Raw genomic sequence first — 27718 nt, 5'->3', positions numbered from 1 at the left:
CTGGGAGCCACCATTGATGCGGCACGGCCCCTTGGACCCAGCAAGGCCACCCTTGCCCACACGCCACCCGCTGAGCACAGTTCCCAGCGCATGGTGGCCGGCTGGCCCGGAGAACCGGACCGGCCCAGGACCCCGCTCCCGCCCCCGGCCATGGCGAAACAGCGGAGGGTGGGCTTTTTCCGGAGGGAGCTGTGGAGAGACACAGAGGCAGACAGGTGGCTGCGGCGCAGATGGGCGCTGGTTGGGTTGGCCACGGGCAGGTCGAGGGCCTCGCGGGCCTCACGATCTTCACCCGGGCCTGCAGCGGAGTCTGGGTCCGGGCCAGCCACCCCGGGAGAGGCTGGGGTGCGGCTGCCTTCCAGGGCCGCCTTCTGGCGGCATGTCCACCCAGACCGGCTGGGTGGGCCCCCTCTGGCGCACGCTGTGTTGCGAGAGGCCTGAGTAGATGAGGCCTGCAGCAGTGCCCGGCGGGAGCAGCGGAAGCCTTGAGCACCGGCGATGACAAGAAAAGGCAGATCGGGGGGCAAAAAATACTACAGCACCTAGTATTCCCAGGTGGTCTCCCATCCAGGTAGTAAACAGACCCGACCCTGCTTAGCTTCCGAGGTCAGACGAGATGGGGTGCGTTTAGGGTGGTATGGCCGTAGAAGGCAGCGGGGGCCACGGGGTGACTCTTGAGGCTCAGCTTAGCTGGTGCTGGCGAATTACCACCAGTCCGGCGACCAGCCCTCTGCTGCACGGCCCTGCTGCCTGCCCAGGCAGGCGACAGGAGGCCTCGGGGACCCGGAGGTGGCAGAGTCTTGGGCGACCTTGCAGCCCTGTTCGGGCGGGAACCTCCGGACCCGTAGGCGCTTGACGCTCCACCTCAGATCCCGCTCGACGCTCACAAGGACGTGGCCTCAGAGGCTTAAGGGCCAGTGGCCTGCTGTCCCTTGGGCATTACACAACCTGTCCACCCTCGCAGTTCTAGGAGCAGCCCAGCCATGGCCGGGCCGGCCTTCCTGCTCGACGGCAGTTGGCCCAAAGCCACTGGGATCCACCGTTGGGCTGCCACGGCCTCTTAGCCCCAGCAAACTACCCTTTCAGCCACGCCACCCGCCAAGCACAGTTCCGATGCCTGGAGGTCAGCCGACCTGGAGAACCAGTCACGGCCCACGACCCCGCTCCTGCCTCCAGCCGTAGCGAAACGGCAGAGGGTGGGCTTTTTCCGGAGGGAGCTGTATAGAGACACACGGGCAATTAGGTGGCTGCGGCGTGGATGCGCGCTGGTGGGGACGGCCAGTTGTAGGTCGAGGGCTTCGCGTGCCTCACGGCCTTCACCTGGGCGTGCGGCGCAGTCTGGCTGCGGGCCAGCCACCACGGGAGCGGCTGGTTTATGGCTATCTTCCAGGGCCGCCTTCTGGCCGCATTTCCATCCAGACCTGCGGGGAGCGCCCCCTCCAGAGCACGCTGTGTTGGGAGGGCCCTGAGGAGGTGAGGCCTGCAGAGGCGGAGGCGGCATCAGCCGTGGGCGCCTAAAGGAGAATTTATAGTGGGAGGCAAAAAAGCCTACAGCACCTGGTATTCCCATGTGGTCTCCCATCCAAGTACTAAGCAGGCCCGACCCTGCTTAGCTTCCAGGATCAGACGATATCGGGCGCGTTCAGGGTGGTATGGCGGTAGAAGGCTGCGGGGGCCACGGGGTGCCTCTTGAGGCTTAGCTTCCCTGGTGCTGGGGCTTGCCGACAGCCCGGCAGCCAACCCTCTCCGGCACGGCCCAGCCCGCCCACCAAGGCAGGCAACAGGAGGCCTCGGGCACCCGGGATTGGCGGACTCGTGGGAGACCTCGCAGCTCAGGTCAGGCGGGACCCTCCAGGCCCATAGGAGCTTGGCCCTCTGCCCCAGATCCCGCTTGACGCCCACAAGGACGTGGCCCCGGGGGCTTAAGGGCCCGTGGCCCACGGTCCTTTGGGCATTCGCCACCCTGTCTGCCCACACAGTTCTAGGTGAAGCCCGGCCGCGGCCAGGCTGGCCCTCCTGCCCGACGGCAGTTGGCCTGAAGCCACTGGGAGGCACCATTGAGTCGGCAAGACCCCTTAGACCCAGCAAGGCCACCCTTGCCCCTCCGCCAAATGCTGAGCAAAGTTCCCTGCACCCGGTGACCGGCCGGCCCGGAGAACCATTCCCGGCCCACGACCCCACTCCCGCCCCCGGCCGTGGTGAAAGAGTGGAGTGTGGGCTTTTTCCGGAGGGAGCTGTGGAGAGACACACGGGCAGACGGGTGGCTGCGGCGTGGAGGGGCGCTGGTGTGGTCGGCCAGGTGCAGGTCGAGGGCCTCGCGGGCCTCACGATCTTCACCCGGGCCTGCGGCGGTGTCTGGGTCCGGGCCAGCCACCCCGGCAGCGGCTGGCGTGCGGTTGCCTTCCAGGGCCGCCTTCTGGGGGCATGTCCAGCCAGACCGGCGGGGATGGCCCCCTCCGGCGCACGCTGTGTCGGGAGAGGCCTGAGTAGATGAGGCCTGCAGCAGTGCCCGGCGGGGGCAGAGGAAGCCTTGAGTACCGGCCACTACAAGAAAAGGGCAATCGGGGGGCAAAAAATACTACAGCACCTAGTATTCCCAGGTGGTCTCCCATCCAGGTAGTAAACAGACCCGACCCTGCTTAGCTTCGGAAATCAGACGAGATGGGGTGCGTATAGGGTGGTATGGCCATAGAAGGCAGCGGGGCCCACGGGGTGCCTCTTGAGGCTCAGCTTACCTGGTGCTGGCAAATTACCGCCAGTCCGGCGACCAGCCCTCTGCAGCACGGCCCTGCGGCCCGCCCAGGCAGGCGATAGCAGGCTTCGGGGTCCGGGTGTGGTGGAGTCTTGGACGCTCTAGCAGCTCAGTTCTGGCGGGAACATCCAGGCACATAGGCGCATGGCGAACCGCCCCAGATCCCGCTCGACGCTCACAAAGACGTGGCTCTGAAGGCTTAAGGGTCCGTGGTCCACGGTCCCTTGGGCATTCCCCACCCTGTCCACCCACGCAGTGCTAGGTGCAGTCCAGCCGCGGCCGGGCTGGCCCTCCTGCCTGAAGGCAGTTAGCCCAAAGCCACTGGGAGCCACCATTGATGCGGCACGGCCCCTTGGACCCAGCAAGGCCACCCTTGCCCACACGCCACCCGCTGAGCACAGTTCCCAGCGCATGGTGGCCGGCTGGCCCGGAGAACCGGACCGGCCCAGGACCCCGCTCCCGCCCCCGGCCATGGCGAAACAGCGGAGGGTGGGCTTTTTCCGGAGGGAGCTGTGGAGAGACACAGAGGCAGACAGGTGGCTGCGGCGCAGATGGGCGCTGGTTGGGTTGGCCACGGGCAGGTCGAGGGCCTCGCGGGCCTCACGATCTTCACCCGGGCCTGCAGCGGAGTCTGGGTCCGGGCCAGCCACCCCGGGAGAGGCTGGGGTGCGGCTGCCTTCCAGGGCCGCCTTCTGGCGGCATGTCCACCCAGACCGGCTGGGTGGGCCCCCTCTGGCGCACGCTGTGTTGCGAGAGGCCTGAGTAGATGAGGCCTGCAGCAGTGCCCGGCGGGAGCAGCGGAAGCCTTGAGCACCGGCGATGACAAGAAAAGGCAGATCGGGGGGCAAAAAATACTACAGCACCTAGTATTCCCAGGTGGTCTCCCATCCAGGTAGTAAACAGACCCGACCCTGCTTAGCTTCCGAGGTCAGACGAGATGGGGTGCGTTTAGGGTGGTATGGCCGTAGAAGGCAGCGGGGGCCACGGGGTGACTCTTGAGGCTCAGCTTAGCTGGTGCTGGCGAATTACCACCAGTCCGGCGACCAGCCCTCTGCTGCACGGCCCTGCTGCCTGCCCAGGCAGGCGACAGGAGGCCTCGGGGACCCGGAGGTGGCAGAGTCTTGGGCGACCTTGCAGCCCTGTTCGGGCGGGAACCTCCGGACCCGTAGGCGCTTGACGCTCCACCTCAGATCCCGCTCGACGCTCACAAGGACGTGGCCTCAGAGGCTTAAGGGCCAGTGGCCTGCTGTCCCTTGGGCATTACACAACCTGTCCACCCTCGCAGTTCTAGGAGCAGCCCAGCCATGGCCGGGCCGGCCTTCCTGCTCGACGGCAGTTGGCCCAAAGCCACTGGGATCCACCGTTGGGCTGCCACGGCCTCTTAGCCCCAGCAAACTACCCTTTCAGCCACGCCACCCGCCAAGCACAGTTCCGATGCCTGGAGGTCAGCCGACCTGGAGAACCAGTCACGGCCCACGACCCCGCTCCTGCCTCCAGCCGTAGCGAAACGGCAGAGGGTGGGCTTTTTCCGGAGGGAGCTGTATAGAGACACACGGGCAATTAGGTGGCTGCGGCGTGGATGCGCGCTGGTGGGGACGGCCAGTTGTAGGTGGAGGGCTTCGCGTGCCTCACGGCCTTCACCTGGGCGTGCGGCGCAGTCTGGCTGCGGGCCAGCCACCACGGGAGCGGCTGGTTTATGGCTATCTTCCAGGGCCGCCTTCTGGCCGCATTTCCATCCAGACCTGCGGGGAGCGCCCCCTCCAGAGCACGCTGTGTTGGGAGGGCCCTGAGGAGGTGAGGCCTGCAGAGGCGGAGGCGGCATCAGCCGTGGGCGCCTAAAGGAGAATTTATAGTGGGAGGCAAAAAAGCCTACAGCACCTGGTATTCCCATGTGGTCTCCCATCCAAGTACTAAGCAGGCCCGACCCTGCTTAGCTTCCAGGATCAGACGATATCGGGCGCGTTCAGGGTGGTATGGCGGTAGAAGGCTGCGGGGGCCACGGGGTGCCTCTTGAGGCTTAGCTTCCCTGGTGCTGGGGCTTGCCGACAGCCCGGCAGCCAACCCTCTCCGGCACGGCCCAGCCGCCCACCAAGGCAGGCGACAGGAGGCCTCGGGCACCCGGGATTGGCGGACTCGTGGGAGACCTCGCAGCTCAGGTCAGGCGGGACCCTCCAGGCCCATAGGAGCTTGGCCCTCTGCCCCAGATCCCGCTTGACGCCCACAAGGACGTGGCCCCGGGGGCTTAAGGGCCCGTGGCCCACGGTCCTTTGGGCATTCGCTACCCTGTCTGCCCACACAGTTCTAGGTGAAGCCCGGCCGCGGCCAGGCTGGCCCTCCTGCCCGACGGCAGTTGGCCTGAAGCCACTGGGAGGCACCATTGAGTCGGCAAGACCCCTTAGACCCAGCAAGGCCACCCTTGCCCCTCCGCCAAATGCTGAGCAAAGTTCCCTGCACCCGGTGACCGGCCGGCCCGGAGAACCATTCCCGGCCCACGACCCCACTCCCGCCCCCGGCCGTGGTGAAAGAGTGGAGTGTGGGCTTTTTCCGGAGGGAGCTGTGGAGAGACACACGGGCAGACGGGTGGCTGCGGCATGGAGGGGCGCTGGTGTGGTCGGCCAGGTGCAGGTCGAGGGCCTCGCGGGCCTCACGATCTTCACCCGGGCCTGCGGCGGTGTCTGGGTCCGGGCCAGCCACCCCGGCAGCGGCTGGCGTGCGGTTGCCTTCCAGGGCCGCCTTCTGGGGGCATGTCCAGCCAGACCGGCGGGGATGGCCCCCTCCGGCGCACGCTGTGTCGGGAGAGGCCTGAGTAGATGAGGCCTGCAGCAGTGCCCGGCGGGGGCAGAGGAAGCCTTGAGTACCGGCCACTACAAGAAAAGGGCAATCGGGGGGCAAAAAATACTACAGCACCTAGTATTCCCAGGTGGTCTCCCATCCAGGTAGTAAACAGACCCGACCCTGCTTAGCTTCGGAAATCAGACGAGATGGGGTGCGTATAGGGTGGTATGGCCATAGAAGGCAGCGGGGCCCACGGGGTGCCTCTTGAGGCTCAGCTTACCTGGTGCTGGCAAATTACCGCCAGTCCGGCGACCAGCCCTCTGCAGCACGGCCCTGCGGCCCGCCCAGGCAGGCGATAGCAGGCTTCGGGGTCCGGGTGTGGTGGAGTCTTGGACGCTCTAGCAGCTCAGTTCTGGCGGGAACATCCAGGCACATAGGCGCATGGCGAACCGCCCCAGATCCTGCTCGACGCTCACAAAGACGTGGCTCTGAAGGCTTAAGGGTCCGTGGTCCACGGTCCCTTGGGCATTCCCCACCCTGTCCACCCACGCAGTGCTAGGTGCAGTCCAGCCGCGGCCGGGCTGGCCCTCCTGCCTGAAGGCAGTTAGCCCAAAGCCACTGGGAGCCACCATTGATGCGGCACGGCCCCTTGGACCCAGCAAGGCCACCCTTGCCCACACGCCACCCGCTGAGCACAGTTCCCAGCGCATGGTGGCCGGCTGGCCCGGAGAACCGGACCGGCCCAGGACCCCGCTCCCGCCCCCGGCCATGGCGAAACAGCGGAGGGTGGGCTTTTTCCGGAGGGAGCTGTGGAGAGACACAGAGGCAGACAGGTGGCTGCGGCGCAGATGGGCGCTGGTTGGGTTGGCCACGGGCAGGTCGAGGGCCTCGCGGGCCTCACGATCTTCACCCGGGCCTGCAGCGGAGTCTGGGTCCGGGCCAGCCACCCCGGGAGAGGCTGGGGTGCGGCTGCCTTCCAGGGCCGCCTTCTGGCGGCATGTCCACCCAGACCGGCTGGGTGGGCCCCCTCTGGCGCACGCTGTGTTGCGAGAGGCCTGAGTAGATGAGGCCTGCAGCAGTGCCCGGCGGGAGCAGCGGAAGCCTTGAGCACCGGCGATGACAAGAAAAGGCAGATCGGGGGGCAAAAAATACTACAGCACCTAGTATTCCCAGGTGGTCTCCCATCCAGGTAGTAAACAGACCCGACCCTGCTTAGCTTCCGAGGTCAGACGAGATGGGGTGCGTTTAGGGTGGTATGGCCGTAGAAGGCAGCGGGGGCCACGGGGTGACTCTTGAGGCTCAGCTTAGCTGGTGCTGGCGAATTACCACCAGTCCGGCGACCAGCCCTCTGCTGCACGGCCCTGCTGCCTGCCCAGGCAGGCGACAGGAGGCCTCGGGGACCCGGAGGTGGCAGAGTCTTGGGCGACCTTGCAGCCCTGTTCGGGCGGGAACCTCCGGACCCGTAGGCGCTTGACGCTCCACCTCAGATCCCGCTCGACGCTCACAAGGACGTGGCCTCAGAGGCTTAAGGGCCAGTGGCCTGCTGTCCCTTGGGCATTACACAACCTGTCCACCCTCGCAGTTCTAGGAGCAGCCCAGCCATGGCCGGGCCGGCCTTCCTGCTCGACGGCAGTTGGCCCAAAGCCACTGGGATCCACCGTTGGGCTGCCACGGCCTCTTAGCCCCAGCAAACTACCCTTTCAGCCACGCCACCCGCCAAGCACAGTTCCGATGCCTGGAGGTCAGCCGACCTGGAGAACCAGTCACGGCCCACGACCCCGCTCCTGCCTCCAGCCGTAGCGAAACGGCAGAGGGTGGGCTTTTTCCGGAGGGAGCTGTATAGAGACACACGGGCAATTAGGTGGCTGCGGCGTGGATGCGCGCTGGTGGGGACGGCCAGTTGTAGGTGGAGGGCTTCGCGTGCCTCACGGCCTTCACCTGGGCGTGCGGCGCAGTCTGGCTGCGGGCCAGCCACCACGGGAGCGGCTGGTTTATGGCTATCTTCCAGGGCCGCCTTCTGGCCGCATTTCCATCCAGACCTGCGGGGAGCGCCCCCTCCAGAGCACGCTGTGTTGGGAGGGCCCTGAGGAGGTGAGGCCTGCAGAGGCGGAGGCGGCATCAGCCGTGGGCGCCTAAAGGAGAATTTATAGTGGGAGGCAAAAAAGCCTACAGCACCTGGTATTCCCATGTGGTCTCCCATCCAAGTACTAAGCAGGCCCGACCCTGCTTAGCTTCCAGGATCAGACGATATCGGGCGCGTTCAGGGTGGTATGGCGGTAGAAGGCTGCGGGGGCCACGGGGTGCCTCTTGAGGCTTAGCTTCCCTGGTGCTGGGGCTTGCCGACAGCCCGGCAGCCAACCCTCTCCGGCACGGCCCAGCCCGCCCACCAAGGCAGGCAACAGGAGGCCTCGGGCACCCGGGATTGGCGGACTCGTGGGAGACCTCGCAGCTCAGGTCAGGCGGGACCCTCCAGGCCCATAGGAGCTTGGCCCTCTGCCCCAGATCCCGCTTGACGCCCACAAGGACGTGGCCCCGGGGGCTTAAGGGCCCGTGGCCCACGGTCCTTTGGGCATTCGCCACCCTGTCTGCCCACACAGTTCTAGGTGGAGCCCGGCCGCGGCCAGGCTGGCCCTCCTGCCCGACGGCAGTTGGCCTGAAGCCACTGGGAGGCACCATTGAGTCGGCAAGACCCCTTAGACCCAGCAAGGCCACCCTTGCCCCTCCGCCAAATGCTGAGCAAAGTTCCCTGCACCCGGTGACCGGCCGGCCCGGAGAACCATTCCCGGCCCACGACCCCACTCCCGCCCCCGGCCGTGGTGAAAGAGTGGAGTGTGGGCTTTTTCCGGAGGGAGCTGTGGAGAGACACACGGGCAGACGGGTGGCTGCGGCGTGGAGGGGCGCTGGTGTGGTCGGCCAGGTGCAGGTCGAGGGCCTCGCGGGCCTCACGATCTTCACCCGGGCCTGCGGCGGTGTCTGGGTCCGGGCCAGCCACCCCGGCAGCGGCTGGCGTGCGGTTGCCTTCCAGGGCCGCCTTCTGGGGGCATGTCCAGCCAGACCGGCGGGGATGGCCCCCTCCGGCGCACGCTGTGTCGGGAGAGGCCTGAGTAGATGAGGCCTGCAGCAGTGCCCGGCGGGGGCAGAGGAAGCCTTGAGTACCGGCCACTACAAGAAAAGGGCAATCGGGGGGCAAAAAATACTACAGCACCTAGTATTCCCAGGTGGTCTCCCATCCAGGTAGTAAACAGACCCGACCCTGCTTAGCTTCGGAAATCAGACGAGATGGGGTGCGTATAGGGTGGTATGGCCATAGAAGGCAGCGGGGCCCACGGGGTGCCTCTTGAGGCTCAGCTTACCTGGTGCTGGCAAATTACCGCCAGTCCGGCGACCAGCCCTCTGCAGCACGGCCCTGCGGCCCGCCCAGGCAGGCGATAGCAGGCTTCGGGGTCCGGGTGTGGTGGAGTCTTGGACGCTCTAGCAGCTCAGTTCTGGCGGGAACATCCAGGCACATAGGCGCATGGCGAACCGCCCCAGATCCCGCTCGACGCTCACAAAGACGTGGCTCTGAAGGCTTAAGGGTCCGTGGTCCACGGTCCCTTGGGCATTCCCCACCCTGTCCACCCACGCAGTGCTAGGTGCAGTCCAGCCGCGGCCGGGCTGGCCCTCCTGCCTGAAGGCAGTTAGCCCAAAGCCACTGGGAGCCACCATTGATGCGGCACGGCCCCTTGGACCCAGCAAGGCCACCCTTGCCCACACGCCACCCGCTGAGCACAGTTCCCAGCGCATGGTGGCCGGCTGGCCCGGAGAACCGGACCGGCCCAGGACCCCGCTCCCGCCCCCGGCCATGGCGAAACAGCGGAGGGTGGGCTTTTTCCGGAGGGAGCTGTGGAGAGACACAGAGGCAGACAGGTGGCTGCGGCGCAGATGGGCGCTGGTTGGGTTGGCCACGGGCAGGTCGAGGGCCTCGCGGGCCTCACGATCTTCACCCGGGCCTGCAGCGGAGTCTGGGTCCGGGCCAGCCACCCCGGGAGAGGCTGGGGTGCGGCTGCCTTCCAGGGCCGCCTTCTGGCGGCATGTCCACCCAGACCGGCTGGGTGGGCCCCCTCTGGCGCACGCTGTGTTGCGAGAGGCCTGAGTAGATGAGGCCTGCAGCAGTGCCCGGCGGGAGCAGCGGAAGCCTTGAGCACCGGCGATGACAAGAAAAGGCAGATCGGGGGGCAAAAAATACTACAGCACCTAGTATTCCCAGGTGGTCTCCCATCCAGGTAGTAAACAGACCCGACCCTGCTTAGCTTCCGAGGTCAGACGAGATGGGGTGCGTTTAGGGTGGTATGGCCGTAGAAGGCAGCGGGGGCCACGGGGTGACTCTTGAGGCTCAGCTTAGCTGGTGCTGGCGAATTACCACCAGTCCGGCGACCAGCCCTCTGCTGCACGGCCCTGCTGCCTGCCCAGGCAGGCGACAGGAGGCCTCGGGGACCCGGAGGTGGCAGAGTCTTGGGCGACCTTGCAGCCCTGTTCGGGCGGGAACCTCCGGACCCGTAGGCGCTTGACGCTCCACCTCAGATCCCGCTCGACGCTCACAAGGACGTGGCCTCAGAGGCTTAAGGGCCAGTGGCCTGCTGTCCCTTGGGCATTACACAACCTGTCCACCCTCGCAGTTCTAGGAGCAGCCCAGCCATGGCCGGGCCGGCCTTCCTGCTCGACGGCAGTTGGCCCAAAGCCACTGGGATCCACCGTTGGGCTGCCACGGCCTCTTAGCCCCAGCAAACTACCCTTTCAGCCACGCCACCCGCCAAGCACAGTTCCGATGCCTGGAGGTCAGCCGACCTGGAGAACCAGTCACGGCCCACGACTCCGCTCCTGCCTCCAGCCGTAGCGAAACGGCAGAGGGTGGGCTTTTTCTGGAGGGAGCTGTATAGAGACACACGGGCAATTAGGTGGCTGCGGCGTGGATGCGCGCTGGTGGGGACGGCCAGTTGTAGGTCGAGGGCATCGCCTGCCTCACGGCCTTCAGCTGGGCGTGCGGCGCAGTCTGGCTGCGGGCCAGCCACCACGGGAGCGGCTGGTTTATGGCTATCTTCCAGGGCCGCCTTCTGGCCGCATTTCCATCCAGACCTGCGGGGAGCGCCCCCTCCAGAGCACGCTGTGTTGGGAGGGCCCTGAGGAGGTGAGGCCTGCAGAGGCGGAGGCGGCATCAGCCGTGGGCGCCTAAAGGAGAATTTATAGTGGGAGGCAAAAAAGCCTACAGCACCTGGTATTCCCATGTGGTCTCCCATCCAAGTACTAAGCAGGCCCGACCCTGCTTAGCTTCCAGGATCAGACGATATCGGGCGCGTTCAGGGTGGTATGGCGGTAGAAGGCTGCGGGGGCCACGGGGTGCCTCTTGAGGCTTAGCTTCCCTGGTGCTGGGGCTTGCCGACAGCCCGGCAGCCAACCCTCTCCGGCACGGCCCAGCCCGCCCACCAAGGCAGGCAACAGGAGGCCTCGGGCACCCGGGATTGGCGGACTCGTGGGAGACCTCGCAGCTCAGGTCAGGCGGGACCCTCCAGGCCCATAGGAGCTTGGCCCTCTGCCCCAGATCCCGCTTGACGCCCACAAGGACGTGGCCCCGGGGGCTTAAGGGCCCGTGGCCCACGGTCCTTTGGGCATTCGCCACCCTGTCTGCCCACACAGTTCTAGGTGAAGCCCGGCCGCGGCCAGGCTGGCCCTCCTGCCCGACGGCAGTTGGCCTGAAGCCACTGGGAGGCACCATTGAGTCGGCAAGACCCCTTAGACCCAGCAAGGCCACCCTTGCCCCTCCGCCAAATGCTGAGCAAAGTTCCCTGCACCCGGTGACTGGCCGGCCCGGAGAACCATTCCCGGCCCACGACCCCACTCCCGCCCCCGGCCGTGGTGAAAGAGTGGAGTGTGGGCTTTTTCCGGAGGGAGCTGTGGAGAGACACACGGGCAGACGGGTGGCTGCGGCGTGGAGGGGCGCTGGTGTGGTCGGCCAGGTGCAGGTCGAGGGCCTCGCGGGCCTCACGATCTTCACCCGGGCCTGCGGCGGTGTCTGGGTCCGGGCCAGCCACCCCGGCAGCGGCTGGCGTGCGGTTGCCTTCCAGGGCCGCCTTCTGGGGGCATGTCCAGCCAGACCGGCGGGGATGGCCCCCTCCGGCGCACGCTGTGTCGGGAGAGGCCTGAGTAGATGAGGCCTGCAGCAGTGCCCGGCGGGGGCAGAGGAAGCCTTGAGTACCGGCCACTACAAGAAAAGGGCAATCGGGGGGCAAAAAATACTACAGCACCTAGTATTCCCAGGTGGTCTCCCATCCAGGTAGTAAACAGACCCGACCCTGCTTAGCTTCGGAAATCAGACGAGATGGGGTGCGTATAGGGTGGTATGGCCATAGAAGGCAGCGGGGCCCACGGGGTGCCTCTTGAGGCTCAGCTTACCTGGTGCTGGCAAATTACCGCCAGTCCGGCGACCAGCCCTCTGCAGCACGGCCCTGCGGCCCGCCCAGGCAGGCGATAGCAGGCTTCGGGGTCCGGGTGTGGTGGAGTCTTGGACGCTCTAGCAGCTCAGTTCTGGCGGGAACATCCAGGCACATAGGCGCATGGCGAACCGCCCCAGATCCCGCTCGACGCTCACAAAGACGTGGCTCTGAAGGCTTAAGGGTCCGTGGTCCACGGTCCCTTGGGCATTCCCCACCCTGTCCACCCACGCAGTGCTAGGTGCAGTCCAGCCGCGGCCGGGCTGGCCCTCCTGCCTGAAGGCAGTTAGCCCAAAGCCACTGGGAGCCACCATTGATGCGGCACGGCCCCTTGGACCCAGCAAGGCCACCCTTGCCCACACGCCACCCGCTGAGCACAGTTCCCAGCGCATGGTGGCCGGCTGGCCCGGAGAACCGGACCGGCCCAGGACCCCGCTCCCGCCCCCGGCCATGGCGAAACAGCGGAGGGTGGGCTTTTTCCGGAGGGAGCTGTGGAGAGACACAGAGGCAGACAGGTGGCTGCGGCGCAGATGGGCGCTGGTTGGGTTGGCCACGGGCAGGTCGAGGGCCTCGCGGGCCTCACGATCTTCACCCGGGCCTGCGGCGGTGTCTGGGTCCGGGCCAGCCACCCCGGCAGCGGCTGGCGTGCGGTTGCCTTCCAGGGCCGCCTTCTGGGGGCATGTCCAGCCAGACCGGCGGGGATGGCCCCCTCCGGCGCACGCTGTGTCGGGAGAGGCCTGAGTAGATGAGGCCTGCAGCAGTGCCCGGCGGGGGCAGAGGAAGCCTTGAGTACCGGCCACTACAAGAAAAGGGCAATCGGGGGGCAAAAAATACTACAGCACCTAGTATTCCCAGGTGGTCTCCCATCCAGGTAGTAAACAGACCCGACCCTGCTTAGCTTCGGAAATCAGACGAGATGGGGTGCGTATAGGGTGGTATGGCCATAGAAGGCAGCGGGGCCCACGGGGTGCCTCTTGAGGCTCAGCTTACCTGGTGCTGGCAAATTACCGCCAGTCCGGCGACCAGCCCTCTGCAGCACGGCCCTGCGGCCCGCCCAGGCAGGCGATAGCAGGCTTCGGGGTCCGGGTGTGGTGGAGTCTTGGACGCTCTAGCAGCTCAGTTCTGGCGGGAACATCCAGGCACATAGGCGCATGGCGAACCGCCCCAGATCCCGCTCGACGCTCACAAAGACGTGGCTCTGAAGGCTTAAGGGTCCGTGGTCCACGGTCCCTTGGGCATTCCCCACCCTGTCCACCCACGCAGTGCTAGGTGCAGTCCAGCCGCGGCCGGGCTGGCCCTCCTGCCTGAAGGCAGTTAGCCCAAAGCCACTGGGAGCCACCATTGATGCGGCACGGCCCCTTGGACCCAGCAAGGCCACCCTTGCCCACACGCCACCCGCTGAGCACAGTTCCCAGCGCATGGTGGCCGGCTGGCCCGGAGAACCGGACCGGCCCAGGACCCCGCTCCCGCCCCCGGCCATGGCGAAACAGCGGAGGGTGGGCTTTTTCCGGAGGGAGCTGTGGAGAGACACAGAGGCAGACAGGTGGCTGCGGCGCAGATGGGCGCTGGTTGGGTTGGCCACGGGCAGGTCGAGGGCCTCGCGGGCCTCACGATCTTCACCCGGGCCTGCAGCGGAGTCTGGGTCCGGGCCAGCCACCCCGGGAGAGGCTGGGGTGCGGCTGCCTTCCAGGGCCGCCTTCTGGCGGCATGTCCACCCAGACCGGCTGGGTGGGCCCCCTCTGGCGCACGCTGTGTTGCGAGAGGCCTGAGTAGATGAGGCCTGCAGCAGTGCCCGGCGGGAGCAGCGGAAGCCTTGAGCACCGGCGATGACAAGAAAAGGCAGATCGGGGGGCAAAAAATACTACAGCACCTAGTATTCCCAGGTGGTCTCCCATCCAGGTAGTAAACAGACCCGACCCTGCTTAGCTTCCGAGGTCAGACGAGATGGGGTGCGTTTAGGGTGGTATGGCCGTAGAAGGCAGCAGGGGCCACGGGGTGACTCTTGAGGCTCAGCTTAGCTGGTGCTGGCGAATTACCACCAGTCCGGCGACCAGCCCTCTGCTGCACGGCCCTGCTGCCTGCCCAGGCAGGCGACAGGAGGCCTCAGGGACCCGGAGGTGGCAGAGTCTTGGGCGACCTTGCAACCCTGTTCGGGCGGGAACCTCCGGACCCGTAGGCGCTTGACGCTCCACCTCAGATCCCGCTCGACGCTCACAAGGACGTGGCCTCAGAGGCTTAAGGGCCAGTGGCCTGCTGTCCCTTGGGCATTACACAACCTGTCCACCCTCGCAGTTCTAGGAGCAGCCCAGCCATGGCCGGGCCGGCCTTCCTGCTCGACGGCAGTTGGCCCAAAGCCACTGGGATCCACCGTTGGGCTGCCACGGCCTCTTAGCCCCAGCAAACTACCCTTTCAGCCACGCCACCCGCCAAGCACAGTTCCGATGCCTGGAGGTCAGCCGACCTGGAGAACCAGTCACGGCCCACGACTCCGCTCCTGCCTCCAGCCGTAGCGAAACGGCAGAGGGTGGGCTTTTTCTGGAGGGAGCTGTATAGAGACACACGGGCAATTAGGTGGCTGCGGCGTGGATGCGCGCTGGTGGGGACGGCCAGTTGTAGGTCGAGGGCATCGCCTGCCTCACGGCCTTCAGCTGGGCGTGCGGCGCAGTCTGGCTGCGGGCCAGCCACCACGGGAGCGGCTGGTTTATGGCTATCTTCCAGGGCCGCCTTCTGGCCGCATTTCCATCCAGACCTGCGGGGAGCGCCCCCTCCAGAGCACGCTGTGTTGGGAGGGCCCTGAGGAGGTGAGGCCTGCAGAGGCGGAGGCGGCATCAGCCGTGGGCGCCTAAAGGAGAATTTATAGTGGGAGGCAAAAAAGCCTACAGCACCTGGTATTTCCATGTGGTCTCCCATCCAAGTACTAAGCAGGCCCGACCCTGCTTAGCTTCCAGGATCAGACGATATCGGGCGCGTTCAGGGTGGTATGGCGGTAGAAGGCTGCGGGGGCCACGGGGTGCCTCTTGAGGCTTAGCTTCCCTGGTGCTGGGGCTTGCCGACAGCCCGGCAGCCAACCCTCTCCGGCACGGCCCAGCCCGCCCACCAAGGCAGGCAACAGGAGGCCTCGGGCACCCGGGATTGGCGGACTCGTGGGAGACCTCGCAGCTCAGGTCAGGCGGGACCCTCCAGGCCCATAGGAGCTTGGCCCTCTGCCCCAGATCCCGCTTGACGCCCACAAGGACGTGGCCCCGGGGGCTTAAGGGCCCGTGGCCCACGGTCCTTTGGGCATTCGCCACCCTGTCTGCCCACACAGTTCTAGGTGAAGCCCGGCCGCGGCCAGGCTGGCCCTCCTGCCCGACGGCAGTTGGCCTGAAGCCACTGGGAGGCACCATTGAGTCGGCAAGACCCCTTAGACCCAGCAAGGCCACCCTTGCCCCTCCGCCAAATGCTGAGCAAAGTTCCCTGCACCCGGTGACCGGCCGGCCCGGAGAACCATTCCCGGCCCACGACCCCACTCCCGCCCCCGGCCGTGGTGAAAGAGTGGAGTGTGGGCTTTTTCCGGAGGGAGCTGTGGAGAGACACACGGGCAGACGGGTGGCTGCGGCGTGGAGGGGCGCTGGTGTGGTCGGCCAGGTGCAGGTCGAGGGCCTCGCGGGCCTCACGATCTTCACCCGGGCCTGCGGCGGTGTCTGGGTCCGGGCCAGCCACCCCGGCAGCGGCTGGCGTGCGGTTGCCTTCCAGGGCCGCCTTCTGGGGGCATGTCCAGCCAGACCGGCGGGGATGGCCCCCTCCGGCGCACGCTGTGTCGGGAGAGGCCTGAGTAGATGAGGCCTGCAGCAGTGCCCGGCGGGGGCAGAGGAAGCCTTGAGTACCGGCCACTACAAGAAAAGGGCAATCGGGGGGCAAAAAATACTACAGCACCTAGTATTCCCAGGTGGTCTCCCATCCAGGTAGTAAACAGACCCGACCCTGCTTAGCTTCGGAAATCAGACGAGATGGGGTGCGTATAGGGTGGTATGGCCATAGAAGGCAGCGGGGCCCACGGGGTGCCTCTTGAGGCTCAGCTTACCTGGTGCTGGCAAATTACCGCCAGTCCGGCGACCAGCCCTCTGCAGCACGGCCCTGCGGCCCGCCCAGGCAGGCGATAGCAGGCTTCGGGGTCCGGGTGTGGTGGAGTCTTGGACGCTCTAGCAGCTCAGTTCTGGCGGGAACATCCAGGCACATAGGCGCATGGCGAACCGCCCCAGATCCCGCTCGACGCTCACAAAGACGTGGCTCTGAAGGCTTAAGGGTCCGTGGTCCACGGTCCCTTGGGCATTCCCCACCCTGTCCACCCACGCAGTGCTAGGTGCAGTCCAGCCGCGGCCGGGCTGGCCCTCCTGCCTGAAGGCAGTTAGCCCAAAGCCACTGGGAGCCACCATTGATGCGGCACGGCCCCTTGGACCCAGCAAGGCCACCCTTGCCCACACGCCACCCGCTGAGCACAGTTCCCAGCGCATGGTGGCCGGCTGGCCCGGAGAACCGGACCGGCCCAGGACCCCGCTCCCGCCCCCGGCCATGGCGAAACAGCGGAGGGTGGGCTTTTTCCGGAGGGAGCTGTGGAGAGACACAGAGGCAGACAGGTGGCTGCGGCGCAGATGGGCGCTGGTTGGGTTGGCCACGGGCAGGTCGAGGGCCTCGCGGGCCTCACGATCTTCACCCGGGCCTGCAGCGGAGTCTGGGTCCGGGCCAGCCACCCCGGGAGAGGCTGGGGTGCGGCTGCCTTCCAGGGCCGCCTTCTGGCGGCATGTCCACCCAGACTGGCTGGGTGGGCCCCCTCTGGCGCACGCTGTGTTGCGAGAGGCCTGAGTAGATGAGGCCTGCAGCAGTGCCCGGCGGGAGCAGCGGAAGCCTTGAGCACCGGCGATGACAAGAAAAGGCAGATCGGGGGGCAAAAAATACTACAGCACCTAGTATTCCCAGGTGGTCTCCCATCCAGGTAGTAAACAGACCCGACCCTGCTTAGCTTCCGAGGTCAGACGAGATGGGGTGCGTTTAGGGTGGTATGGCCGTAGAAGGCAGCGGGGGCCACGGGGTGACTCTTGAGGCTCAGCTTAGCTGGTGCTGGCGAATTACCACCAGTCCGGCGACCAGCCCTCTGCTGCACGGCCCTGCTGCCTGCCCAGGCAGGCGACAGGAGGCCTCAGGGACCCGGAGGTGGCAGAGTCTTGGGCGACCTTGCAACCCTGTTCGGGCGGGAACCTCCGGACCCGTAGGCGCTTGACGCTCCACCTCAGATCCCGCTCGACGCTCACAAGGACGTGGCCTCAGAGGCTTAAGGGCCAGTGGCCTGCTGTCCCTTGGGCATTACACAACCTGTCCACCCTCGCAGTTCTAGGAGCAGCCCAGCCATGGCCGGGCCGGCCTTCCTGCTCGACGGCAGTTGGCCCAAAGCCACTGGGATCCACCGTTGGGCTGCCACGGCCTCTTAGCCCCAGCAAACTACCCTTTCAGCCACGCCACCCGCCAAGCACAGTTCCGATGCCTGGAGGTCAGCCGACCTGGAGAACCAGTCACGGCCCACGACCCCGCTCCTGCCTCCAGCCGTAGCGAAACGGCAGAGGGTGGGCTTTTTCCGGAGGGAGCTGTATAGAGACACACGGGCAATTAGGTGGCTGCGGCGTGGATGCGCGCTGGTGGGGACGGCCAGTTGTAGGTCGAGGGCGTCGCCTGCCTCACGGCCTTCAGCTGGGCGTGCGGCGCAGTCTGGCTGCGGGCCAGCCACCACGGGAGCGGCTGGTTTATGGCTATCTTCCAGGGCCGCCTTCTGGCCGCATTTCCATCCAGACCTGCGGGGAGCGCCCCCTCCAGAGCACGCTGTGTTGGGAGGGCCCTGAGGAGGTGAGGCCTGCAGAGGCGGAGGCGGCATCAGCCGTGGGCGCCTAAAGGAGAATTTATAGTGGGAGGCAAAAAAGCCTACAGCACCTGGTATTTCCATGTGGTCTCCCATCCAAGTACTAAGCAGGCCCGACCCTGCTTAGCTTCCAGGATCAGACGATATCGGGCGCGTTCAGGGTGGTATGGCGGTAGAAGGCTGCGGGGGCCACGGGGTGCCTCTTGAGGCTTAGCTTCCCTGGTGCTGGGGCTTGCCGACAGCCCGGCAGCCAACCCTCTCCGGCACGGCCCAGCCCGCCCACCAAGGCAGGCAACAGGAGGCCTCGGGCACCCGGGATTGGCGGACTCGTGGGAGACCTCGCAGCTCAGGTCAGGCGGGACCCTCCAGGCCCATAGGAGCTTGGCCCTCTGCCCCAGATCCCGCTTGACGCCCACAAGGACGTGGCCCCGGGGGCTTAAGGGCCCGTGGCCCACGGTCCTTTGGGCATTCGCCACCCTGTCTGCCCACACAGTTCTAGGTGAAGCCCGGCCGCGGCCAGGCTGGCCCTCCTGCCCGACGGCAGTTGGCCTGAAGCCACTGGGAGGCACCATTGAGTCGGCAAGACCCCTTAGACCCAGCAAGGCCACCCTTGCCCCTCCGCCAAATGCTGAGCAAAGTTCCCTGCACCCGGTGACCGGCCGGCCCGGAGAACCATTCCCGGCCCACGACCCCACTCCCGCCCCCGGCCGTGGTGAAAGAGTGGAGTGTGGGCTTTTTCCGGAGGGAGCTGTGGAGAGACACACGGGCAGACGGGTGGCTGCGGCGTGGAGGGGCGCTGGTGTGGTCGGCCAGGTGCAGGTCGAGGGCCTCGCGGGCCTCACGATCTTCACCCGGGCCTGCGGCGGTGTCTGGGTCCGGGCCAGCCACCCCGGCAGCGGCTGGCGTGCGGTTGCCTTCCAGGGCCGCCTTCTGGGGGCATGTCCAGCCAGACCGGCGGGGATGGCCCCCTCCGGCGCACGCTGTGTCGGGAGAGGCCTGAGTAGATGAGGCCTGCAGCAGTGCCCGGCGGGGGCAGAGGAAGCCTTGAGTACCGGCCACTACAAGAAAAGGGCAATCGGGGGGCAAAAAATACTACAGCACCTAGTATTCCCAGGTGGTCTCCCATCCAGGTAGTAAACAGACCCGACCCTGCTTAGCTTCGGAAATCAGACGAGATGGGGTGCGTATAGGGTGGTATGGCCATAGAAGGCAGCGGGGCCCACGGGGTGCCTCTTGAGGCTCAGCTTACCTGGTGCTGGCAAATTACCGCCAGTCCGGCGACCAGCCCTCTGCAGCACGGCCCTGCGGCCCGCCCAGGCAGGCGATAGCAGGCTTCGGGGTCCGGGTGTGGTGGAGTCTTGGACGCTCTAGCAGCTCAGTTCTGGCGGGAACATCCAGGCACATAGGCGCATGGCGAACCGCCCCAGATCCCGCTCGACGCTCACAAAGACGTGGCTCTGAAGGCTTAAGGGTCCGTGGTCCACGGTCCCTTGGGCATTCCCCACCCTGTCCACCCACGCAGTGCTAGGTGCAGTCCAGCCGCGGCCGGGCTGGCCCTCCTGCCTGAAGGCAGTTAGCCCAAAGCCACTGGGAGCCACCATTGATGCGGCACGGCCCCTTGGACCCAGCAAGGCCACCCTTGCCCACACGCCACCCGCTGAGCACAGTTCCCAGCGCATGGTGGCCGGCTGGCCCGGAGAACCGGACCGGCCCAGGACCCCGCTCCCGCCCCCGGCCATGGCGAAACAGCGGAGGGTGGGCTTTTTCCGGAGGGAGCTGTGGAGAGACACAGAGGCAGACAGGTGGCTGCGGCGCAGATGGGCGCTGGTTGGGTTGGCCACGGGCAGGTCGAGGGCCTCGCGGGCCTCACGATCTTCACCCGGGCCTGCAGCGGAGTCTGGGTCCGGGCCAGCCACCCCGGGAGAGGCTGGGGTGCGGCTGCCTTCCAGGGCCGCCTTCTGGCGGCATGTCCACCCAGACCGGCTGGGTGGGCCCCCTCTGGCGCACGCTGTGTTGCGAGAGGCCTGAGTAGATGAGGCCTGCAGCAGTGCCCGGCGGGAGCAGCGGAAGCCTTGAGCACCGGCGATGACAAGAAAAGGCAGATCGGGGGGCAAAAAATACTACAGCACCTAGTATTCCCAGGTGGTCTCCCATCCAGGTAGTAAACAGACCCGACCCTGCTTAGCTTCCGAGGTCAGACGAGATGGGGTGCGTTTAGGGTGGTATGGCCGTAGAAGGCAGCGGGGGCCACGGGGTGACTCTTGAGGCTCAGCTTAGCTGGTGCTGGCGAATTACCACCAGTCCGGCGACCAGCCCTCTGCTGCACGGCCCTGCTGCCTGCCCAGGCAGGCGACAGGAGGCCTCGGGGACCCGGAGGTGGCAGAGTCTTGGGCGACCTTGCAGCCCTGTTCGGGCGGGAACCTCCGGACCCGTAGGCGCTTGACGCTCCACCTCAGATCCCGCTCGACGCTCACAAGGACGTGGCCTCAGAGGCTTAAGGGCCAGTGGCCTGCTGTCCCTTGGGCATTACACAACCTGTCCACCCTCGCAGTTCTAGGAGCAGCCCAGCCATGGCCGGGCCGGCCTTCCTGCTCGACGGCAGTTGGCCCAAAGCCACTGGGATCCACCGTTGGGCTGCCACGGCCTCTTAGCCCCAGCAAACTACCCTTTCAGCCACGCCACCCGCCAAGCACAGTTCCGATGCCTGGAGGTCAGCCGACCTGGAGAACCAGTCACGGCCCACGACCCCGCTCCTGCCTCCAGCCGTAGCGAAACGGCAGAGGGTGGGCTTTTTCTGGAGGGAGCTGTATAGAGACACACGGGCAATTAGGTGGCTGCGGCGTGGATGCGCGCTGGTGGGGACGGCCAGTTGTAGGTCGAGGGCTTCGCGTGCCTCACGGCCTTCACCTGGGCGTGCGGCGCAGTCTGGCTGCGGGCCAGCCACCACGGGAGCGGCTGGTTTATGGCTATCTTCCAGGGCCGCCTTCTGGCCGCATTTCCATCCAGACCTGCGGGGAGCGCCCCCTCCAGAGCACGCTGTGTTGGGAGGGCCCTGAGGAGGTGAGGCCTGCAGAGGCGGAGGCGGCATCAGCCGTGGGCGCCTAAAGGAGAATTTATAGTGGGAGGCAAAAAAGCCTACAGCACCTGGTATTCCCATGTGGTCTCCCATCCAAGTACTAAGCAGGCCCGACCCTGCTTAGCTTCCAGGATCAGACGATATCGGGCGCGTTCAGGGTGGTATGGCGGTAGAAGGCTGCGGGGGCCACGGGGTGCCTCTTGAGGCTTAGCTTCCCTGGTGCTGGGGCTTGCCGACAGCCCGGCAGCCAACCCTCTCCGGCACGGCCCAGCCCGCCCACCAAGGCAGGCGACAGGAGGCCTCGGGCACCCGGGATTGGCGGACTCGTGGGAGACCTCGCAGCTCAGGTCAGGCGGGACCCTCCAGGCCCATAGGAGCTTGGCCCTCTGCCCCAGATCCCGCTTGACGCCCACAAGGACGTGGCCCCGGGGGCTTAAGGGCCCGTGGCCCACGGTCCTTTGGGCATTCGCCACCCTGTCTGCCCACACAGTTCTAGGTGAAGCCCGGCCGCGGCCAGGCTGGCCCTCCTGCCCGACGGCAGTTGGCCTGAAGCCACTGGGTGGCACCATTGAGTCGGCAAGACCCCTTAGACCCAGCAAGGCCACCCTTGCCCCTCCGCCAAATGCTGAGCAAAGTTCCCTGCACCCGGTGACCGGCCGGCCCGGAGAACCATTCCCGGCCCACGACCCCACTCCCGCCCCCGGCCGTGGTGAAAGAGTGGAGTGTGGGCTTTTTCCGGAGGGAGCTGTGGAGAGACACACGGGCAGACGGGTGGCTGCGGCGTGGAGGGGCGCTGGTGTGGTCGGCCAGGTGCAGGTCGAGGGCCTCGCGGGCCTCACGATCTTCACCCGGGCCTGCGGCGGTGTCTGGGTCCGGGCCAGCCACCCCGGCAGCGGCTGGCGTGCGGTTGCCTTCCAGGGCCGCCTTCTGGGGGCATGTCCAGCCAGACCGGCGGGGATGGCCCCCTCCGGCGCACGCTGTGTCGGGAGAGGCCTGAGTAGATGAGGCCTGCAGCAGTGCCCGGCGGGGGCAGAGGAAGCCTTGAGTACCGGCCACTACAAGAAAAGGGCAATCGGGGGGCAAAAAATACTACAGCACCTAGTATTCCCAGGTGGTCTCCCATCCAGGTAGTAAACAGACCCGACCCTGCTTAGCTTCGGAAATCAGACGAGATGGGGTGCGTATAGGGTGGTATGGCCATAGAAGGCAGCGGGGCCCACGGGGTGCCTCTTGAGGCTCAGCTTACCTGGTGCTGGCAAATTACCGCCAGTCCGGCGACCAGCCCTCTGCAGCACGGCCCTGCGGCCCGCCCAGGCAGGCGATAGCAGGCTTCGGGGTCCGGGTGTGGTGGAGTCTTGGACGCTCTAGCAGCTCAGTTCTGGCGGGAACATCCAGGCACATAGGCGCATGGCGAACCGCCCCAGATCCCGCTCGACGCTCACAAAGACGTGGCTCTGAAGGCTTAAGGGTCCGTGGTCCACGGTCCCTTGGGCATTCCCCACCCTGTCCACCCACGCAGTGCTAGGTGCAGTCCAGCCGCGGCCGGGCTGGCCCTCCTGCCTGAAGGCAGTTAGCCCAAAGCCACTGGGAGCCACCATTGATGCGGCACGGCCCCTTGGACCCAGCAAGGCCACCCTTGCCCACACGCCACCCGCTGAGCACAGTTCCCAGCGCATGGTGGCCGGCTGGCCCGGAGAACCGGACCGGCCCAGGACCCCGCTCCCGCCCCCGGCCATGGCGAAACAGCGGAGGGTGGGCTTTTTCCGGAGGGAGCTGTGGAGAGACACAGAGGCAGACATGTGGCTGCGGCGCAGATGGGCGCTGGTTGGGTTGGCCACGGGCAGGTCGAGGGCCTCGCGGGCCTCACGATCTTCACCCGGGCCTGCAGCGGAGTCTGGGTCCGGGCCAGCCACCCCGGGAGAGGCTGGGGTGCGGCTGCCTTCCAGGGCCGCCTTCTGGCGGCATGTCCACCCAGACCGACTGGGTGGGCCCCCTCTGGCGCACGCTGTGTTGCGAGAGGCCTGAGTAGATGAGGCCTGCAGCAGTGCCCGGCGGGAGCAGCGGAAGCCTTGAGCACCGGCGATGACAAGAAAAGGCAGATCGGGGGGCAAAAAATACTACAGCACCTAGTATTCCCAGGTGGTCTCCCATCCAGGTAGTAAACAGACCCGACCCTGCTTAGCTTCCGAGGTCAGACGAGATGGGGTGCGTTTAGGGTGGTATGGCCGTAGAAGGCAGCGGGGGCCACGGGGTGACTCTTGAGGCTCAGCTTAGCTGGTGCTGGCGAATTACCACCAGTCCGGCGACCAGCCCTCTGCTGCACGGCCCTGCTGCCTGCCCAGGCAGGCGACAGGAGGCCTCGGGGACCCGGAGGTGGCAGAGTCTTGGGCGACCTTGCAGCCCTGTTCGGGCGGGAACCTCCGGACCCGTAGGCGCTTGACGCTCCACCTCAGATCCCGCTCGACGCTCACAAGGACGTGGCCTCAGAGGCTTAAGGGCCAGTGGCCTGCTGTCCCTTGGGCATTACACAACCTGTCCACCCTCGCAGTTCTAGGAGCAGCCCAGCCATGGCCGGGCCGGCCTTCCTGCTCGACGGCAGTTGGCCCAAAGCCACTGGGATCCACCGTTGGGCTGCCACGGCCTCTTAGCCCCAGCAAACTACCCTTTCAGCCACGCCACCCGCCAAGCACAGTTCCGATGCCTGGAGGTCAGCCGACCTGGAGAACCAGTCACGGCCCACGACCCCGCTCCTGCCTCCAGCCGTAGCGAAACGGCAGAGGGTGGGCTTTTTCCGGAGGGAGCTGTGTAGAGACACACGGGCAATTAGGTGGCTGCGGCGTGGATGCGCGCTGGTGGGGACGGCCAGTTGTAGGTCGAGGGCTTCGCGTGCCTCACGGCCTTCACCTGGGCGTGCGGCGCAGTCTGGCTGCGGGCCAGCCACCACGGGAGCGGCTGGTTTATGGCTATCTTCCAGGGCCGCCTTCTGGCCGCATTTCCATCCAGACCTGCGGGGAGCGCCCCCTCCAGAGCACGCTGTGTTGGGAGGGCCCTGAGGAGGTGAGGCCTGCAGAGGCGGAGGCGGCATCAGCCGTGGGCGCCTAAAGGAGAATTTATAGTGGGAGGCAAAAAAGCCTACAGCACCTGGTATTCCCATGTGGTCTCCCATCCAAGTACTAAGCAGGCCCGACCCTGCTTAGCTTCCAGGATCAGACGATATCGGGCGCGTTCAGGGTGGTATGGCGGTAGAAGGCTGCGGGGGCCACGGGGTGCCTCTTGAGGCTTAGCTTCCCTGGTGCTGGGGCTTGCCGACAGCCCGGCAGCCAACCCTCTCCGGCACGGCCCAGCCCGCCCACCAAGGCAGGCGACAGGAGGCCTCGGGCACCCGGGATTGGCGGACTCGTGGGAGACCTCGCAGCTCAGGTCAGGCGGGACCCTCCAGGCCCATAGGAGCTTGGCCCTCTGCCCCAGATCCCGCTTGACGCCCACAAGGACGTGGCCCCGGGGGCTTAAGGGCCCGTGGCCCACGGTCCTTTGGGCATTCGCCACCCTGTCTGCCCACACAGTTCTAGGTGAAGCCCGGCCGCGGCCAGGCTGGCCCTCCTGCCCGACGGCAGTTGGCCTGAAGCCACTGGGAGGCACCATTGAGTCGGCAAGACCCCTTAGACCCAGCAAGGCCACCCTTGCCCCTCCGCCAAATGCTGAGCAAAGTTCCCTGCACCCGGTGACCGGCCGGCCCGGAGAACCATTCCCGGCCCACGACCCCACTCCCGCCCCCGGCCGTGGTGAAAGAGTGGAGTGTGGGCTTTTTCCGGAGGGAGCTGTGGAGAGACACACGGGCAGACGGGTGGCTGCGGCGTGGAGGGGCGCTGGTGTGGTCGGCCAGGTGCAGGTCGAGGGCCTCGCGGGCCTCACGATCTTCACCCGGGCCTGCGGCGGTGTCTGGGTCCGGGCCAGCCACCCCGGCAGCGGCTGGCGTGCGGTTGCCTTCCAGGGCCGCCTTCTGGGGGCATGTCCAGCCAGACCGGCGGGGATGGCCCCCTCCGGCGCACGCTGTGTCGGGAGAGGCCTGAGTAGATGAGGCCTGCAGCAGTGCCCGGCGGGGGCAGAGGAAGCCTTGAGTACCGGCCACTACAAGAAAAGGGCAATCGGGGGGCAAAAAATACTACAGCACCTAGTATTCCCAGGTGGTCTCCCATCCAGGTAGTAAACAGACCCGACCCTGCTTAGCTTCGGAAATCAGACGAGATGGGGTGCGTATAGGGTGGTATGGCCATAGAAGGCAGCGGGGCCCACGGGGTGCCTCTTGAGGCTCAGCTTACCTGGTGCTGGCAAATTACCGCCAGTCCGGCGACCAGCACTCTGCAGCACGGCCCTGCGGCCCGCCCAGGCAGGCGATAGCAGGCTTCGGGGTCCGGGTGTGGTGGAGTCTTGGACGCTCTAGCAGCTCAGTTCTGGCGGGAACATCCAGGCACATAGGCGCATGGCGAACCGCCCCAGATCCCGCTCGACGCTCACAAAGACGTGGCTCTGAAGGCTTAAGGGTCCGTGGTCCACGGTCCCTTGGGCATTCCCCACCCTGTCCACCCACGCAGTGCTAGGTGCAGTCCAGCCGCGGCCGGGCTGGCCCTCCTGCCTGAAGGCAGTTAGCCCAAAGCCACTGGGAGCCACCATTGATGCGGCACGGCCCCTTGGACCCAGCAAGGCCACCCTTGCCCACACGCCACCCGCTGAGCACAGTTCCCAGCGCATGGTGGCCGGCTGGCCCGGAGAACCGGACCGGCCCAGGACCCCGCTCCCGCCCCCGGCCATGGCGAAACAGCGGAGGGTGGGCTTTTTCCGGAGGGAGCTGTGGAGAGACACAGAGGCAGACAGGTGGCTGCGGCGCAGATGGGCGCTGGTTGGGTTGGCCACGGGCAGGTCGAGGGCCTCGCGGGCCTCACGATCTTCACCCGGGCCTGCAGCGGAGTCTGGGTCCGGGCCAGCCACCCCGGGAGAGGCTGGGGTGCGGCTGCCTTCCAGGGCCGCCTTCTGGCGGCATGTCCACCCAGACCGGCTGGGTGGGCCCCCTCTGGCGCACGCTGTGTTGCGAGAGGCCTGAGTAGATGAGGCCTGCAGCAGTGCCCGGCGGGAGCAGCGGAAGCCTTGAGCACCGGCGATGACAAGAAAAGGCAGATCGGGGGGCAAAAAATACTACAGCACCTAGTATTCCCAGGTGGTCTCCCATCCAGGTAGTAAACAGACCCGACCCTGCTTAGCTTCCGAGGTCAGACGAGATGGGGTGCGTTTAGGGTGGTATGGCCGTAGAAGGCAGCGGGGGCCACGGGGTGACTCTTGAGGCTCAGCTTAGCTGGTGCTGGCGAATTACCACCAGTCCGGCGACCAGCCCTCTGCTGCACGGCCCTGCTGCCTGCCCAGGCAGGCGACAGGAGGCCTCGGGGACCCGGAGGTGGCAGAGTCTTGGGCGACCTTGCAGCCCTGTTCGGGCGGGAACCTCCGGACCCGTAGGCGCTTGACGCTCCACCTCAGATCCCGCTCGACGCTCACAAGGACGTGGCCTCAGAGGCTTAAGGGCCAGTGGCCTGCTGTCCCTTGGGCATTACACAACCTGTCCACCCTCGCAGTTCTAGGAGCAGCCCAGCCATGGCCGGGCCGGCCTTCCTGCTCGACGGCAGTTGGCCCAAAGCCACTGGGATCCACCGTTGGGCTGCCACGGCCTCTTAGCCCCAGCAAACTACCCTTTCAGCCACGCCACCCGCCAAGCACAGTTCCGATGCCTGGAGGTCAGCCGACCTGGAGAACCAGTCACGGCCCACGACCCCGCTCCTGCCTCCAGCCGTAGCGAAACGGCAGAGGGTGGGCTTTTTCCGGAGGGAGCTGTATAGAGACACACGGGCAATTAGGTGGCTGCGGCGTGGATGCGCGCTGGTGGGGACGGCCAGTTGTAGGTCGAGGGCTTCGCGTGCCTCACGGCCTTCACCTGGGCGTGCGGCGCAGTCTGGCTGCGGGCCAGCCACCACGGGAGCGGCTGGTTTATGGCTATCTTCCAGGGCCGCCTTCTGGCCGCATTTCCATCCAGACCTGCGGGGAGCGCCCCCTCCAGAGCACGCTGTGTTGGGAGGGCCCTGAGGAGGTGAGGCCTGCAGAGGCGGAGGCGGCATCAGCCGTGGGCGCCTAAAGGAGAATTTATAGTGGGAGGCAAAAAAGCCTACAGCACCTGGTATTCCCATGTGGTCTCCCATCCAAGTACTAAGCAGGCCCGACCCTGCTTAGCTTCCAGGATCAGACGATATCGGGCGCGTTCAGGGTGGTATGGCGGTAGAAGGCTGCGGGGGCCACGGGGTGCCTCTTGAGGCTTAGCTTCCCTGGTGCTGGGGCTTGCCGACAGCCCGGCAGCCAACCCTCTCCGGCACGGCCCAGCCGCCCACCAAGGCAGGCGACAGGAGGCCTCGGGCACCCGGGATTGGCGGACTCGTGGGAGACCTCGCAGCTCAGGTCAGGCGGGACCCTCCAGGCCCATAGGAGCTTGGCCCTCTGCCCCAGATCCCGCTTGACGCCCACAAGGACGTGGCCCCGGGGGCTTAAGGGCCCGTGGCCCACGGTCCTTTGGGCATTCGCCACCCTGTCTGCCCACACAGTTCTAGGTGAAGCCCGGCCGCGGCCAGGCTGGCCCTCCTGCCCGACGGCAGTTGGCCTGAAGCCACTGGGAGGCACCATTGAGTCGGCAAGACCCCTTAGACCCAGCAAGGCCACCCTTGCCCCTCCGC

At 66.5% G+C, this 27718-nt stretch overlaps 27 pseudogenes; all 27 read right to left on the bottom strand.

The window, feature by feature from the left end:
• Positions 1-530: 530 nt before the first annotated feature.
• Positions 531-649, bottom strand: LOC132358492 (5S ribosomal RNA; annotated as a pseudogene).
• An 896-nt stretch (positions 650-1545) lies between these two features.
• LOC132358388 (5S ribosomal RNA) lies at positions 1546-1664 on the bottom strand (annotated as a pseudogene).
• Positions 1665-2575: 911 nt separating this feature from the next.
• On the bottom strand, positions 2576-2694 carry LOC132358592 (5S ribosomal RNA; annotated as a pseudogene).
• Positions 2695-3603: 909 nt separating this feature from the next.
• Positions 3604-3722, bottom strand: LOC132358480 (5S ribosomal RNA; annotated as a pseudogene).
• Positions 3723-4618: 896 nt separating this feature from the next.
• Positions 4619-4737, bottom strand: LOC132358387 (5S ribosomal RNA; annotated as a pseudogene).
• A 910-nt stretch (positions 4738-5647) lies between these two features.
• On the bottom strand, positions 5648-5766 carry LOC132358591 (5S ribosomal RNA; annotated as a pseudogene).
• Positions 5767-6675: 909 nt separating this feature from the next.
• On the bottom strand, positions 6676-6794 carry LOC132358469 (5S ribosomal RNA; annotated as a pseudogene).
• An 896-nt stretch (positions 6795-7690) lies between these two features.
• On the bottom strand, positions 7691-7809 carry LOC132358386 (5S ribosomal RNA; annotated as a pseudogene).
• Positions 7810-8720: 911 nt separating this feature from the next.
• Positions 8721-8839, bottom strand: LOC132358590 (5S ribosomal RNA; annotated as a pseudogene).
• A 909-nt stretch (positions 8840-9748) lies between these two features.
• Positions 9749-9867, bottom strand: LOC132358456 (5S ribosomal RNA; annotated as a pseudogene).
• An 896-nt stretch (positions 9868-10763) lies between these two features.
• On the bottom strand, positions 10764-10882 carry LOC132358384 (5S ribosomal RNA; annotated as a pseudogene).
• A 911-nt stretch (positions 10883-11793) lies between these two features.
• On the bottom strand, positions 11794-11912 carry LOC132358589 (5S ribosomal RNA; annotated as a pseudogene).
• A 909-nt stretch (positions 11913-12821) lies between these two features.
• On the bottom strand, positions 12822-12940 carry LOC132358587 (5S ribosomal RNA; annotated as a pseudogene).
• Positions 12941-13849: 909 nt separating this feature from the next.
• Positions 13850-13968, bottom strand: LOC132358443 (5S ribosomal RNA; annotated as a pseudogene).
• An 896-nt stretch (positions 13969-14864) lies between these two features.
• LOC132358543 (5S ribosomal RNA) lies at positions 14865-14983 on the bottom strand (annotated as a pseudogene).
• Positions 14984-15894: 911 nt separating this feature from the next.
• LOC132358586 (5S ribosomal RNA) lies at positions 15895-16013 on the bottom strand (annotated as a pseudogene).
• Positions 16014-16922: 909 nt separating this feature from the next.
• On the bottom strand, positions 16923-17041 carry LOC132358432 (5S ribosomal RNA; annotated as a pseudogene).
• Positions 17042-17937: 896 nt separating this feature from the next.
• Positions 17938-18056, bottom strand: LOC132358542 (5S ribosomal RNA; annotated as a pseudogene).
• A 911-nt stretch (positions 18057-18967) lies between these two features.
• LOC132358585 (5S ribosomal RNA) lies at positions 18968-19086 on the bottom strand (annotated as a pseudogene).
• Positions 19087-19995: 909 nt separating this feature from the next.
• On the bottom strand, positions 19996-20114 carry LOC132358420 (5S ribosomal RNA; annotated as a pseudogene).
• An 896-nt stretch (positions 20115-21010) lies between these two features.
• On the bottom strand, positions 21011-21129 carry LOC132358383 (5S ribosomal RNA; annotated as a pseudogene).
• A 911-nt stretch (positions 21130-22040) lies between these two features.
• On the bottom strand, positions 22041-22159 carry LOC132358583 (5S ribosomal RNA; annotated as a pseudogene).
• A 909-nt stretch (positions 22160-23068) lies between these two features.
• LOC132358408 (5S ribosomal RNA) lies at positions 23069-23187 on the bottom strand (annotated as a pseudogene).
• An 896-nt stretch (positions 23188-24083) lies between these two features.
• Positions 24084-24202, bottom strand: LOC132358382 (5S ribosomal RNA; annotated as a pseudogene).
• Positions 24203-25113: 911 nt separating this feature from the next.
• Positions 25114-25232, bottom strand: LOC132358582 (5S ribosomal RNA; annotated as a pseudogene).
• Positions 25233-26141: 909 nt separating this feature from the next.
• LOC132358396 (5S ribosomal RNA) lies at positions 26142-26260 on the bottom strand (annotated as a pseudogene).
• Positions 26261-27156: 896 nt separating this feature from the next.
• Positions 27157-27275, bottom strand: LOC132358381 (5S ribosomal RNA; annotated as a pseudogene).
• Between the last annotated feature and the right edge of the window lie 443 nt (positions 27276-27718).

Source organism: Balaenoptera ricei, unplaced genomic scaffold (genome assembly GCF_028023285.1).
Source record: "Balaenoptera ricei isolate mBalRic1 unplaced genomic scaffold, mBalRic1.hap2 scaffold_149, whole genome shotgun sequence".
NCBI lineage: Eukaryota > Metazoa > Chordata > Mammalia > Artiodactyla > Balaenopteridae > Balaenoptera > Balaenoptera ricei.
Note: the sequence above shows the minus strand (reverse complement) of the source record. Positions and strands in the feature narration are given on the sequence as shown.